This window comes from Typopeltis vanoorti, chromosome 13 (assembly GCF_054136105.1).
Source record: "Typopeltis vanoorti isolate ZY-2024b chromosome 13, IOZ_Tvanoo_1.0, whole genome shotgun sequence".
NCBI classification, from domain to species: Eukaryota; Metazoa; Arthropoda; class Arachnida; order Uropygi; family Thelyphonidae; genus Typopeltis; species Typopeltis vanoorti.
In genome coordinates this window covers 57,133,688-57,148,024 of record NC_143561.1, presented here as the reverse complement: position 1 = coordinate 57,148,024, position 14,337 = coordinate 57,133,688, and the positions used below count along the sequence as shown (strand labels likewise).

The 14,337-nt window shown below is 32.7% G+C and overlaps 1 long non-coding RNA gene across 1 annotated transcript; it reads right to left on the bottom strand.

Moving 5' to 3' along the window:
- Positions 1 to 1,134: 1,134 nt before the first annotated feature.
- Positions 1,135 to 14,038, bottom strand: LOC150100178 (uncharacterized). The gene is made up of 3 exons (XR_016549233.1): positions 13,515 to 14,038; positions 8,345 to 8,434; positions 1,135 to 1,354 (listed from the first exon to the last, which is right to left on the bottom strand). It is a non-coding gene; the product is annotated as an uncharacterized LOC150100178 (long non-coding RNA).
- Between the last annotated feature and the right edge of the window lie 299 nt (positions 14,039 to 14,337).

The following is a 14,337-nucleotide window of genomic DNA, read 5'->3' as shown; positions in this document are numbered from 1 at the left end:
CAAAGTCCAATTTTAACAGTTTATGGCATTTTTTATATAAACTTTCCGTTTATCTGATAGATGGAGGCCAGGAAAAGAGAAAAAAAAACGAAAGGGCTGTTTACATTTGTGATGGTGGTTACGAACAGTTCGAAGAATATATTATTGAGGCATTATATCTCTAATAGCAATGGTACTAAATAAGTTGACTGTATTTTCATTACCAAAAGCGAACATACTTAAATATTTTCATTACCAAAAGCGAACATTTTTAAATTTGATAAATATTAAATTAGGAAAAGAAAATACTTTTCAACAAAAAAAATAATAATAACAATTAATGAAACCAGTGTAAAGAAAACACAGTAGCACATTGCAAGCAACATCTTATTAATGTAGATGATGATATTTATATTATGGTGTACTTTTAAAAATTATTTTAAAAAACCTAATTGCGCTTTATTTATACAATCTAATATATTATTTGATATATTATTATTATATAATTAGTACGCATAATGCATTACAGTCTTTTATTAATTAATCAGTTTGAATTTGCTGGTGGAGTGAATGTTGTCACCTGAATTCGATTTTTGTTGATATCAATGTTCATGGTTCTTTACATTAATTCTTATGACCGGTTATATCTCTGTATGTGTGATTCTCTTTAATTGCACAAAGTTATCGCCTATATAGCTATATTCCTTTTTCGTTTCCCTAAGTGGTGGCACACAGAGGTTGAAACGATGTCTTTTATGCCACCTCACGTCGTGGAGTTTATAAATCTATAACACTTTAGTATCCTGAATTGCATAACACGCTTGTGGTTTGACTAAATTTAGAAAACGATATATGTGGATTCTTTTTTGTTTTATATTTTCTTATTAATGAGTTAAAACCTTTTATATATAAATTTGAGTTTTGAAAGTGTTAAGTGTCGATCTCTAAATAATGAAACAAAGTGGGGGAGTGGGATATTTTTTCACTTAATACTCGAATATCTCCTTCATGAAGTTTTATTCTGCTTTTATCTCTAAAGTCGTTGGTATTTTTAGAAAAGCATAAGGTCTTCGATAAAATCAAGACGATATGTTAGATCAAAATTATTTCCAGACACATTTTTATATAACATAAGATTTATTTGATATACTTTTCTGAAGTTGTACAGTATCCAATTATATAACAAAAAAAAATCGAATCGACTTTTATACTTTCTATTCAATGATACAAGGAAATAAATCTACCTTTGCTTATATTGATAAATATTGTAAAATCTGATGTGATTGTAATTGAAAACATCATATGATTAGCTTGACCTTTTGAGGCGGAGAAGTTATCCAGTTTCTAGATTTCTTTTCAAATGCTATTCCTTTACCTATAAGAAATAATGAGTTTATAAAGAAAATCGAGAATATCTCAAAAATATGGAAAATATAAATCATTTTCGTTTATCATTATCTTAATAACTAAGACATGAAATGACTTGCAAACATATATCTAGCCGTGTGTGTGTGTGTGTGTGTGTGTGTGTGCTGATATTTTGAAATGTTTAAAAACCGACAATTCATAAGATCGGAGATGAATTCATGTATTAATAAAAAAAAATTATTTTTGCTGATTATTTAAAATTAGGTACAGTACTAAATTGTTCAAATAACTTCAAACCGCTTCAGAAGAATAAAAGACTGGAGGAGTGGACAAAGAAGTAGGGATAAAAATTCAATTTGGAAAAAATCCTACAACACTGCTAATTCGATTTAGCAGTGATGTAGGATTATATGGATATAAATTGAATGCGAAGGATCTAAAAGGAATAACTGAATATAATGATGTGTTTTTATACTGGAGAAATTTAAGCTCGGGAATCATATTGGTAAGACTGCTAGTGAAGCACAGCGAAATGGTTGGTTCTAACCAAAAGATGCTGCACTTGCATTAGAAGAAAAAAGTTATGACACCTTTATACAAGTCTTGAATTATAACTTTGGTAATTCAGATTTCTGGTGGATGCTAAACGAATTGGAACATATACAAGAGGCACAGTTGACAAAAATATTATTTCATCAAGTACGGTCCTTATAAGGACTGGCTTAAAGGGGCGAAGCAAGAATGCTTTTCATCTTCCCCGTTATCTGTAGAGAACAGTGTAGGGATAAGGTGTTATTGAGCTATCTGTAGAGGACAGTGCAGGGATATGGTGTTATTAAGCTATTAAAGCTCTGATCATGGCCAGAGGGTAACAGCAATAGCCGAGCTTCAGTTAGAACTTCATTGGCTACAGCATTGCCATCCATTAACCTCCAAGGGTATTAATAATTTGCGAGTTCAACAAAAATTCATCATTGACCTGTAGAGTAAGACAGACCGAGAGGTTGAGGGTATTAATCACCGTATCTCACGGTCGATCAACCCTCATACGGTAAATATCTTTACCTTTTATATTTTGCTTATTCAATATTATAAATGGTGTAGCTGAATATTTTGCCAATTTATGTTATTTTAATAAAAATGTAAGTTGTTCTTAATCAAAATGTTGACTCATTAAAAATATTTTTGTAGTTTTTAATTTAAAAAAATAAAAAAAATGACTAAAGATTTATAAACCATAGTTTAAGTTAAGATAAGGCAGGCATATCGGGAACCATATAGAGAAAAACAGATTCGTAGAACAAAAAGGCAAATAAAATCAAGAATTTGAGTTTATATTATTTTGTCAATAATATGTCCGTAATATTTTGTTCAGGATCAATTTCACTTACATCTCTCTTTTCACTCGTTCAATGATTCTGACATATCATGCAGGTAAACACTAATTCGAAGTATTAGATAAGTTAAATCGTGATGCTTGGATCACAATGAAACAAAAACAACTGCGTGCTGTATGTTTAAGAAAACTGTGCTGCTGATGTAACATTGCTCTTTTTTTCCCATGTTACAAATGATCTTTTGCCCCTAGAGTGATTAAAATATTGACGCTTGTGTATGGCACGACGAAAGATTGTGATGGCCACTATCGGATGTTAGTATTATTAATAGAATAGGGATTAGAAAATCCGGTTTCCCTTCTTCAAAGACCAAATATGACACTTTTTCAAGCAACGTCAGAGCTCCAGCTGTATTTTATTTTATTTTTAATTTTGCCCAAAAAAAATTGAATAGGTTGCCACATCATAAGTGGATATTTAAGCTGCAACGCATGGTTTCAAATATTCGGTTTGCAAAGTGGACTGACAGTTGGTTGTGCGATATATATCAAAGTGTTGTGTATGGGAGAGTAAAATTAGAAAGAAGGAAAGGTGCTAGAAATGTTACTCTTCAATCCTTATGTCAACGATATTGTCATTGATATTGACAAATAAATCATTAACAATTGATATTGCCAATGATGTTTACAACTGAATATCTCCCTGGGCTTCAGAAACGTTTGTTAACTGTAGTGACGAAGTGGTGTCGCTTCAGGAGGATTCAAATAAGATGGAAATGGGAATAGGTAAATGGGAATAACAGTTTATCTTCGCTGTAAGGTTTTAACTTTGGGATCGATCTGCAGACGGAAGGCTGCATATTTGATGTATCGAACTACTGGAGTAAGTAGCGGAGGCACGGGACCTAAGGGTGATGGTGGGTAGAAGTTTGAAATTCAAGGGAAATGTTTCAAAGGCTGTAAAGACTAATCAAGGAATTGTGTAATAATATGTGTAAGTCAGAAGAGATAAAAGGGGTCCTGGTTCAATTGCATAAATTCTTGATGATGGGTGAGTGGAATGCATTGTCTTGAATGTCTTGTGAATACTAAGAGTGTTAATGAATATAATGATAGAAATGCAAAAAAAGTGGATCTTCCCTGATAGGTGGGGCTCTGTGAACGTTCGTATTAATAGTATAATGTTGTTATGGCAGAGACTCATCTTCCTCGATGAGTCTTTGATGTCAGGAGAGTTATTGTAGTAATAATAATAATATACTGTATTTTCTATATGTATGTGCTAATTATTATCCCAGTATTCAAAACAAAAGTAGTTTTTGCCTGATGTTTAGCGTGCAATGATAATATTACAATAAAAAGAAATATAAATAGATATTACAAAAGAAAAAAAATAAAACTAGGAAAAATAAGTCCCTTTCATATGCTCAAGATATGTATGATACTTTATGATAGTAAACTGTTAATTGGCTGTAATATGCATTCAATATTTCACTTCTCATCATCGCTTATTATCTGTCAGCAACGCCAGAGAAATGCCTTTTGAACGATCCAATCCACTGATGGTGCAGAGTTTTCTGTGCTTATGACGTCGTAAATAAAGAGCAGAAGTTGTAAATTGAAGATCTGTCAGAGAATGATTGATAACGCCCATTTTGCGTATTCATTACATAACTCTGTGCTTATCATATGTTTTAAAAATTGTATAGTTCATATTACCCAACTGTGCATTCCACCGAAATTTCTTTGCTTATTAATTTACAACATTATCAATAACGAATGATTGTATTATGATGGGACAGTTTATTATCTTTATTTCTAACTACCTACATATTTATCGATATAGTGCGCGGTTATCGTCAGTGCATTGTAAATATTATCTCATTTCGAACTAGCGAAAGGAATTTGAAAAGAATGCCCAGATTTAAGAGAGAGAGAGAGAGAGAGAGAGGGGATATTATGTTTAGTGACGCTTTGGTCAGATAAAGCAAGAAATAGCCAGCTACTGACATATGCTCAATCGTTCTACTGTTGGGATTAGTGTGAAGGGCAACATAATTTTGCACGAATCAAATTTTAGCTTAGAAATAATTCAAATCGTAATAATAATAATGACAGACTAAATGAACTATGTATCGGCTCATGCAATAATTAAGCCTAATCTGTATGTTGCTTTAGTAGTAGACATGGGGGGGGGCATGACAAAATATGATCTGTCTTGACTCTTTTAAATATTTCTAAAAATATAAGTTTTAAAAGGAAGTTTTTTAGCGTACAAGTCTATTTACAGTCTTGATATGCTATTACAACATTTTAAGGACTGTAAGTCGGTAAACTAAGATTTAAAAAAAATTGGATTACTATCAAAAATGAATTACATAAATTTGAAGTGTGCGTGTGTTTATTTTTTTATTTTATTTATTTTATTTTTATTTATTTTTTATTTTTTTGTGTGTGTGCATTTTTTACGTAATACTTTGAACTGCCTCCTTAACTATTCTTTATTCGTTGCTTAAGTGAAATAACTTAAACATGCAGAACAGACAAGGCATTTTGCAGTGATTAGAAATTTCTCTGGGTATTATCCAAAAAATAACGAATAGTCTTCCAATGATATTCTTCTGAAAAGCAAGCGATGGATTGGCATTAAAACAGTAACAGTAGTTAGTTGAGAAAGTACGGTAGATTGGATGTCAACTATTGATTTTTTTTCGTTTTCATTTTCCATTGTGTAGACGTCATTTGTTCTGATCTGTAAGTTTTCCCACTAGACAACCGATTCATTTACTTGGTTGGCACGCTACATGGAAGCATTTCCCACAGGTATGTTATAAATGTGATAGGACTTTATTACACACACAAAAAAAACTATGATTAAACTATAAATGATTAAATTTACTGATTCATCTACGAAATCGGTTATGAAAATTCATAATTGCGATCTTTTTTTCTTGTTGTTATTAGTAATAACTAGACTTCTAATTCATCTTTTTTTTAAACATGCCAATCCAATCCTGTGTGTACTTGTTAGCTTTTCCATTCAACGACATTTAAGGAGGATTTCAGACAATTATTTACGTGTAAATAGTAACGGTTATAGTTTTATTGGAGACCTAATGAGAGCTTTTATTCATTCAAATCTAACTATAGTGAATTGTGTACAAACTTCGGGGAGTGGGCATGACATTATAAAGTATTCCTTTCACAATTCCACATAAAGTATTAATTTAAATCAATGCCGCAATGATATGAAATACGAAAATTTCTGATGGCTTTAAGCTAGTAATCACTTAATAAGTTGATTAAGGTTTTAAGTAATAAAAAATAGCTGTACTGATACGGCTTTTTTATTAGCGAGAAGAAAAGGCATTGCTGTACGAATTCTATCATACACAAGTATGCAAAATCTGACTTTCATACCTTCAAAGCGAGTTAAATAAACTATACCGTACTTACTTTTCCAACGGTCACTGTTACAAAGTTAACCTCATGGGGATAAAAGGCCATTGTTTAAACCAATATACTGAACTTCCTTTCAAAAAATTCGGGTAAGAGCTTCGACTTTCGCGGCAAAGCCGAAAAATAGTCGCCTGTACAGCTATCATACCAGTAACGAGGGTGTGTCTATTTGACTATGGCGATCCTTTTTTTTTCTTAACTCAAGGGGAACATAGTTCCTTTTGGCACTCCCCTTTCCTTCGCGATGGTCGTATCCATACATATTTTCATTCCCTAGAAACTACCATGTCGATAAGTTATTTATATTTAGTTTAACTTTCGCGACATTACGCTGGTTCTAAAACTGTTTAAATTGTCCCCAATGAGGGAAATATCTGATTATAATTATATATAACTGCAGAGTCAATAAACAGAGCTACTCTTTCCTTTTTTTTTTTTTTATCAATGCTTTCTCGTTTACGGAATTTCTTTCGGTGCTGATTTCGATTTAAAATGAACTCAGAAAACATGTTCTTATGCTAACAATAATTCGACATCTATATTTTTTCATAATCGCATTACAATAATTTCATATATATAAATTACACCTATGCATATATCTATCGCTTTTGTGTTGTACTTATTCTTGAATTATTTAGCTAAAATGATCATGTATTAATATTCCTTCTTGTTTCGTAGATATTGTCTTGCAGTTTGTAGTGTTTTTCGTGAGTGAATCGCCGATGAGTACTGCGAAGTATAACACAAAGCCGAAATGTATAATATTAGGACAGTACATCCACGATCACCTATACATATATCTAACTTTTAACTTTACACGCAGCAGCGCCAAGTAATAAATATAAAGTAAAAATTGATATAGTTATTACAGATTAACATTCTATCGACACTTTTTCCCGAGAAATCGAAACGAACTGTTCACAAAAATTGTTTCGATCGACACTGCAATTATTGTAAGTGGATTAGAGTTACAATTTTTTTTTTTTTTTTTTGGCTAGATGGGTGAAGCAAGAATGCTTTTCATATCTCCCGTTATCCATAGAAGAAAACGTATGGACGTCTGGTCATTGCAGAGTAACGGCAATAGCCAAAACCTCAGTTAAAACTTCATTGGCTACAGCATTGCCATCTGTTACTCTGGATCAGTGTTCACAGTTAAAATTTTATCCTTATAAGGACTGGCTTAAAGGGGCGAAGCAAGAATGCTTTTCATATTCCCCGTTATCTGTAGAGGACAGTGTAGGGATAAGGTGTTATTGAGCAATTAAAGCTCTGGCAGGAGGGTAACAGCAATAACCGAGCCTTAGTTAGAACTTCATTGGCTACAGCATTGCCATCCATTACCCTCCAAGGGTATTGGATTGAATGAATCAATCACCGCATCTCACGGTCGATTGTTCATTGAACCTTTGTTGATGTTGTTAAAATTTTATCTTAAAGTTCTTAAAAGAACTGGGCGATGGACTGAGTCCTTGACTCTTTATCCCGTCATCTGAATGAAGAAAATCTGTGTGGATGGGATGTTATGAGCTAAAAGCTCTAGTCATGGCTGGGTAACGGCAATAGCCGAGCCTCAGTTAAAACTTCATTGGCTACAGCATTACCATTTGTTACCCTGGAAGTCCTAAAAAGGACTTTTTGATACCGTTAAAATGATCTATTAAATTAAAGCTCTGATCATGGCAGGAGGGTAACAGCAATAGCCGAGCCTCAGTTAGAACTTTCACTGACTACAGCATTGCCATCCATTACCCTCCAAGAGTATTGGATTGAATGAATCAATCACCGCATCTCACGGTCGATTGATTCTTCCTCAATCGCCACCGTAACCTGAAATATATTATTTTATATATATTAATATTAGTTTTTGGTTTATAATATACTTTTTAGATTATGTATTACATTCTAAAAATTTAAGTTATATTAAATCGGAATATGATACTTTTTTAAATTTACTATATTTTTCATATATTTAATGTATTTTATCCTAAAATTATCTTAAATTTAAAAACAACGTTTTGTATTTCTTCTTTCAAATAGGACAAATAAATATTTTATTGGAGTTTCCCTACTGCGTGTGGCATAATCTTAGATTCATTTTTGTTGTGACAGTAAATTGAACGTATGCTTAGAAAATAAGCAGTTCATCAAGCGAAAGTATACTTAGAATATTCAAAAGGATAAAGAAATTTCCAGACTTACAGAAATCCTGTTAAATAATCTGTGTTCAATCATACATCATTTACTGCTGACAAATCACTTCGAAGTTTCGTTTTGGAAAAGTATTTTGAACTGCACAGAGAGGAATTCACGTTAAAATATGAAATAATCGCATAAAAATGATGTATAAAACGAATTAAAACACATAAAATTGTATACTAGTGATAATATATTATGTGTAAAAATTATTTTACAATACATAAATTTGAAAAGTAATGATAATTATAAGAAAGACCAGATATTTCTTAAAATAATAATTTAAAAAATACTTCGATGTGCAAATATATAATTATGCCGGCATATAACTTGTAGCATGGATTATATTCATATAAAATGGAGAAACAATTTTTTTTTATTTTGTATTTTATTCTCTATAAAAGGTTTGGAATAAATTAAATTATGAGTTAAAGTATTATTTTCTAAAAGAAAATATCTACTCATTTACTCTTTTATTTTAGTGATAACTATTTCACACCAATCACACTTCAAAATGAAATAACATGAATAAGGAAAAACAAAGCAAAAAGAATAGTGAAAGTCCTTTTTAGGACTTCCCGGGTAACAAATGGCAATGCTGTAGCCAATGAAGTTTTAACTGAGGCTCGGCTATTGCTGTTACCCTCCTGCATTGATCAGAGCTTTAATAAACACCTTATCCCTACACTGTCCTCTACAGATACGGGGAAGATGAAAAGCATTCTTGCTTCGCCCCTTTAAGCCAGTCCTTATAAGGACTAGTATAGTTTTCTGATGTGTATTCAGAGGAGGAGGAGGATAGAAAGTTCTTTTTAGGACTTCCAGGGTGAAGGATGGCAATGCTGTAGCCAATGAAGTTTTAACTGAGGCTCAGCTATTGCCGTTACCCAGCCATGACCAGAGCTTTTAGCTCAATAACACCCCATCCACATAGATTTTCTTCATTCAGATGAAGGGGTAAAGAGTCAATGACTCAGTTCATCTCCCAGTCCTTTTTTAGGACTTTATGGTTTTCTTTCGTCAATGTTAAAATGTTAACAAAATACTAAATTATTAGCAATTTGGGAGATGGACATCTTTAAATTACTAGCAATTTAAAGGTCGATTTGTAGACTTCGGAAGTCGTCTATAGAAACAGAAATATTAGTGAACAATTGTGATATGATCCAATCAGCAAAACCGCAATTCCTTTATCTACAGAGGCCTCGCATTTGGGACTACAATAATCGAGTCAACAAAAGATCGGTGTGTGAAGATTTAGTGCTATCTCGATAAGAGATAGACTAGTTTGTAGAAGAAAGGAAAACAAAGCTCAGCCACAAAACGTGCCGCATGCTGTAAATTGCGTATAAAACACACAGAAAACTTTCCATTTTCTATCTATCCAGTGTTTACACAAGATAGGAATCGCTTATTTGTACCGTTTTGTCCCTTGCAGTTCAAACTCTGGTCACGAGATGTAATTATTACAGCGATAATTTCAATTACCTGCCACTTACTCTCTTAAACAGTCTAGAGGTGATTTTGCAGCAATAAGTAATTTCTCAGTGGTTTAAAAAACCACCCAGAAATTACTGATGCGATTTTAATTCATTTTACATCTGAAAATTGGCACTCTTGTGTTAGTATATTTTGATGTATTGTCAAAAATCGAGCTATTAAAGTTGCTAGATTTTAACATGTATATAAAATTTCATGTTCTATCTACAAGTCGTCCCGTCGTAATACTACAAACCGCAAGTTCATTTTCTGATTGAAATTTCACCGCCTTTTTTGAGAACACTTACGTTTCAGTTCAGAAATCCTTATAAATAACATGATTTTTTTTTTGCTTATTTAAAATGACCTCCCCCTCTACCATGACCCAGAAGGGTGAATATTATAAATCTCGATGTAAATATTTTAAATCGAGATCCTGTGTACAGAAAAGAATTGATCGTAAGTAAAATGCATATACGTGTTGTTTTATTTTATTTTATTTTTTTTGTGTGTGTGTGGGGGGGGGAGATGGACTGAGTCCTTGACTCTTTAGTCAAGGACTCAGTCAATCCCTTCATCTGATTGAACAAAATCTGTGTGGATGGTGTGTTATTGAGGTACAAGCTCTGGTCATGGCTGGTAACGGCAATAGCCGAGCCTCAGTTACAACTTCATTGGTTACAGCATTGCCATCCGTTACCCTGGGATCTCCAACTAATATACGTGCTAAAAATGGTGTTGGTTCTGATGTTATTAGTTATATGAAAATCTTTATGCTGTAAAATATCAAATAGATTTTTTAAATAAAAGTTTGTTTTTCTTATTGTTTGTCCTTCTGAACTTACAGTGAGAAATTTCATCTATTTAAAAAATCTTAACAAATAATGAGTAATATCTCAATTCTAGCCTTGTATAGCCATTACATTTAAACTGCCGATACCCATTTATATTTCAGAATGTACAGCATTCTGAAAGATAAATGAAATGGAGTAGATCAGTTATCCTGAAAAGATTAACAAGCCGATAAATCAGCTTAAATATTTTCGATTTTTATTCGTATATTGTCAATTAGGTGTTTCATGGCCTAATACAAAAATGCTCGAGTCTATGCTGTTGTTTAGATATGACATTGTTCGATATTCACTGAAAGACTTAATACTGTGTGTGTGTGTGTGTGTGTGTGTGTGTGTGTGTGTGTGTGTGTGTGTGTGTGTGTGTGTGTGTGTGTGTGTGTGTGTGTGTGTGTGTGTGTGTGTGTGTGTGTGTGTGTGTGTGTGTGCGTGCGTGTGTGAAGTAAATATAACTGCGTTCATTAATAACAAGGAGAAACGCATATTCGTAGGAATTTGCTATTGCTTATGATTAAGAAAGAGAGAGAGAAAGAGAGATCTAAAGAGGGAAAAATGCATAGACAAGGCTTTACAAGTATTCATTAGCATACTTCCTAAGCTAACACACATTATTACTAATCTTCGCATCTGATGAACAAGTGGGATGACTTGTTCACATATAATGTTTTATTTCATATTATTGTTGCTTATGTTAGGTCAGAATGTTGTGAATTACGGCTGAGGCGGCTAAGACTGTGAGGTCAGTGTATTACTCAGTTAATTGTATGTTTTTCTGGTAAGGTTGCCTGTTTTTCGGGAGGAAAATCCTGCCCACCTACGTATGAGATCGGTAACTATACTTCAGTTGAAAAGTCTTATAAAGATTCTTCCAATTCTAGGCGAAATCTTTAGAACCAAAAAAGAGCATTGCCGATACCGTCTGAACTATCGAGGTTCGTCGTTGCCATATGCTGTAGTTTTGTTGTCTTGGCCAAGACAATTCTTACTACCTATTTTTGTCTAATTTTTAGGACATTTCCAATCTTTTGTAGTTACATGCATGTGATAGCGTATAAATCCACTCAATAAGCTAAGTATGTAAGGATAGTAAAGCGAAATAGCATTAGACTATCCAAACACTATATTTTAAATTTACAGTATTCAGATAGGATCTCTGATAACATTAGCTTTGTCATCCCTAAAACTAGTTATGTGGCTAAAAATATTGGTCCTTCTTTCCGATGCAGTCAATATATGTGCTGTACCACCACATATTTTCATCAAGAGGGCATTATCTGTTTTCCTTTCCACATGCGGAATCCTAAAAACTCTTCATGTGAAATTCTTAAATGCTCTTCTATCTCATCACAAATTGGATAAGTTATTTAAGTTAAGGGATATTGCATCCCATATTGTTTCTTAGCCGAATAAGAAACTGAAAGAGTTTCATGCCGAATATAGAAACTGTATAAAGTTCGGCGATTCCCTTTAACTTAAATAAGTTCATGTCGCCGAATTGAAGCCTTTGGCTCTTCATATAATTAATGGATAAGTTATGTTTTCAGAAAACTAATTGTATATTCCAATATAACTATTATAAAAAAGCATGCTGTATAAAAATCTAATTAAACAGAATCCAAATGGAAATAATTTGGATCACTAAACTTTCTGCTTTGTGTGTGTGTGTGTGTGTGTGTGTGTGGCTGAAGTTGCGATGAAGAGGTACACATTTGCCGTTACATTTCTAATTTTAGATGAAGTGTGATTTCAAGTTTGAATATTCTTTTTTATGATATGTTATACTTTTATCACATTTATTTATTTTAAAATAAGTAAATTGAAGAAAACATTTTTAGGAAATTCATAAATGGATTCATTTCTTTCATTTGCTTTTTTGTTTAATTAAATTCTATACGGCACCGTCGCAAAGCGCTGCTCTTATGAGGCCTACGATCACAAGACAGCAGAAAAATCCAAACCTACAATCACTTTTGTTCTAATATATATGTGTATACACATAACTAGGCTACTCAATGTATGTGCAGTAACTAAACGCAAGTTTTAGTATCAACATCAGATTAAACGATTGTTTTGCAATTAGTAATTAACAAAGAACAATGCATTACATTAATAATTATACGTAGGCACTACATTGTCACAAAAACTAAATTGGATTAATCTCTTCTGCTTTCATAATATTAAACAGTTTGTCCTCCTCTGGAAAAAAAAAATTGAAACGGTTTTTTGTTCAGAAATCAGTATTTTTTAGAGTATCTAGAAAACACATTCAAAACAAAACTTCTTAAAAGAACTGGGAGATGGACTGAGTCCTTGACTCTTTATCCCGTCATCTGAATGAAGAAAATCTGTGTGGATGGGCTGTTATTGAGCTAAAAGCTCTGGTCATGACTGGGTTGCGGCAATAGCCGAGCCTCAGTTAAAACTTAATTGGATACAGCATTGTTATTCGTTACCCTGGAATTCCAAAAAAGGACTTTTTCCAGTACCAACGTTAACCTCTCAAAAAAAAAAAAAAAAAAGTTTCATATTTTAATATTTACAATATTTAATAAAAAAAACTTGGTGTTTTAAGCTTTTTTTTAAATTCTATAATTTTTTTTAAAAAACAAATATTTTGAAAATAATTATGTTAAATATTTATTTTGGAAATATATTATAATATAAGTTGTATAAAATTTTTAAATATTTTTTTTAAATTTATGTATGTTTTAATAATCCTTTCATTCCAAACAATTTTATCAATGATGCACTTTGGAAAGTTTATTAGGTAACAAGATGATAATAATTGCGTTTGTTTTTAATGTACATTTTTAATTCATTGTTAGCAGAATGTATTTAATACCTACCCAGAAAATAGAAAGTGCAGGTAAAGTGAGGATTTGCTAGACACACGTGCACGTTCTTTGGAAATCCAGAATGTTTGGGAAATAAAACATGTCAGGATAGACAGTTACCAGATCTGATTTCTCCGTTATTTGGTTTTAAGGATTTTGGTCCCTTTCTCCTTATGATGGTCGTCAAACTTCTTACACAACAACCTTTCTAAGTGTTGCCAAGAGTTTCGCTAGGTGCCAAGACAAGGGTGACGTTAAGTGAAAAACACCAGGGGTGCAGAAGGCAGGCCATGTGATGTAAACTTTTCCTTATACAGCAACACTTTAAGACAACATATGGCAAGAAAGTGTCCTTCTATGTAGCTTCATGTAAGCTCCTATAAAGTGAGATCTTGTGCGCTTCTTATCTTCAGGCTCTAAAAGAATAGCAAACATATAGATGACCGAGGCAACTTAAAAATTTTAGTTACTGATAACACTAACGTATTTTACCAGAAAATGAATACATCTGTAAAAACAAATAACACAAAAAAGGAAAAAATTTTGATTTCAAGACATCTAAATTCTAAATAAAGCATTTTAACGGTGACGAAATATTTTTTAAATTATTATCAAAAAATGGCATTCTTATAAGGACTGGCTTAAAGGGGCGAAGCAAGAATGCTTTTCATCTTCCCCGTTATCTGTTGAGGACAGTGTAGGCATAAGGTGTTATTGAACTATTAAAGCTCTGATCATGGCAGGAGGGTAACAGCAATAGCCGAGCTCAGTTAGAACTTTATTGGCTACAGCATTGCCATCCATTACCCTCCCAAGGTTTCATACATCCTATAGC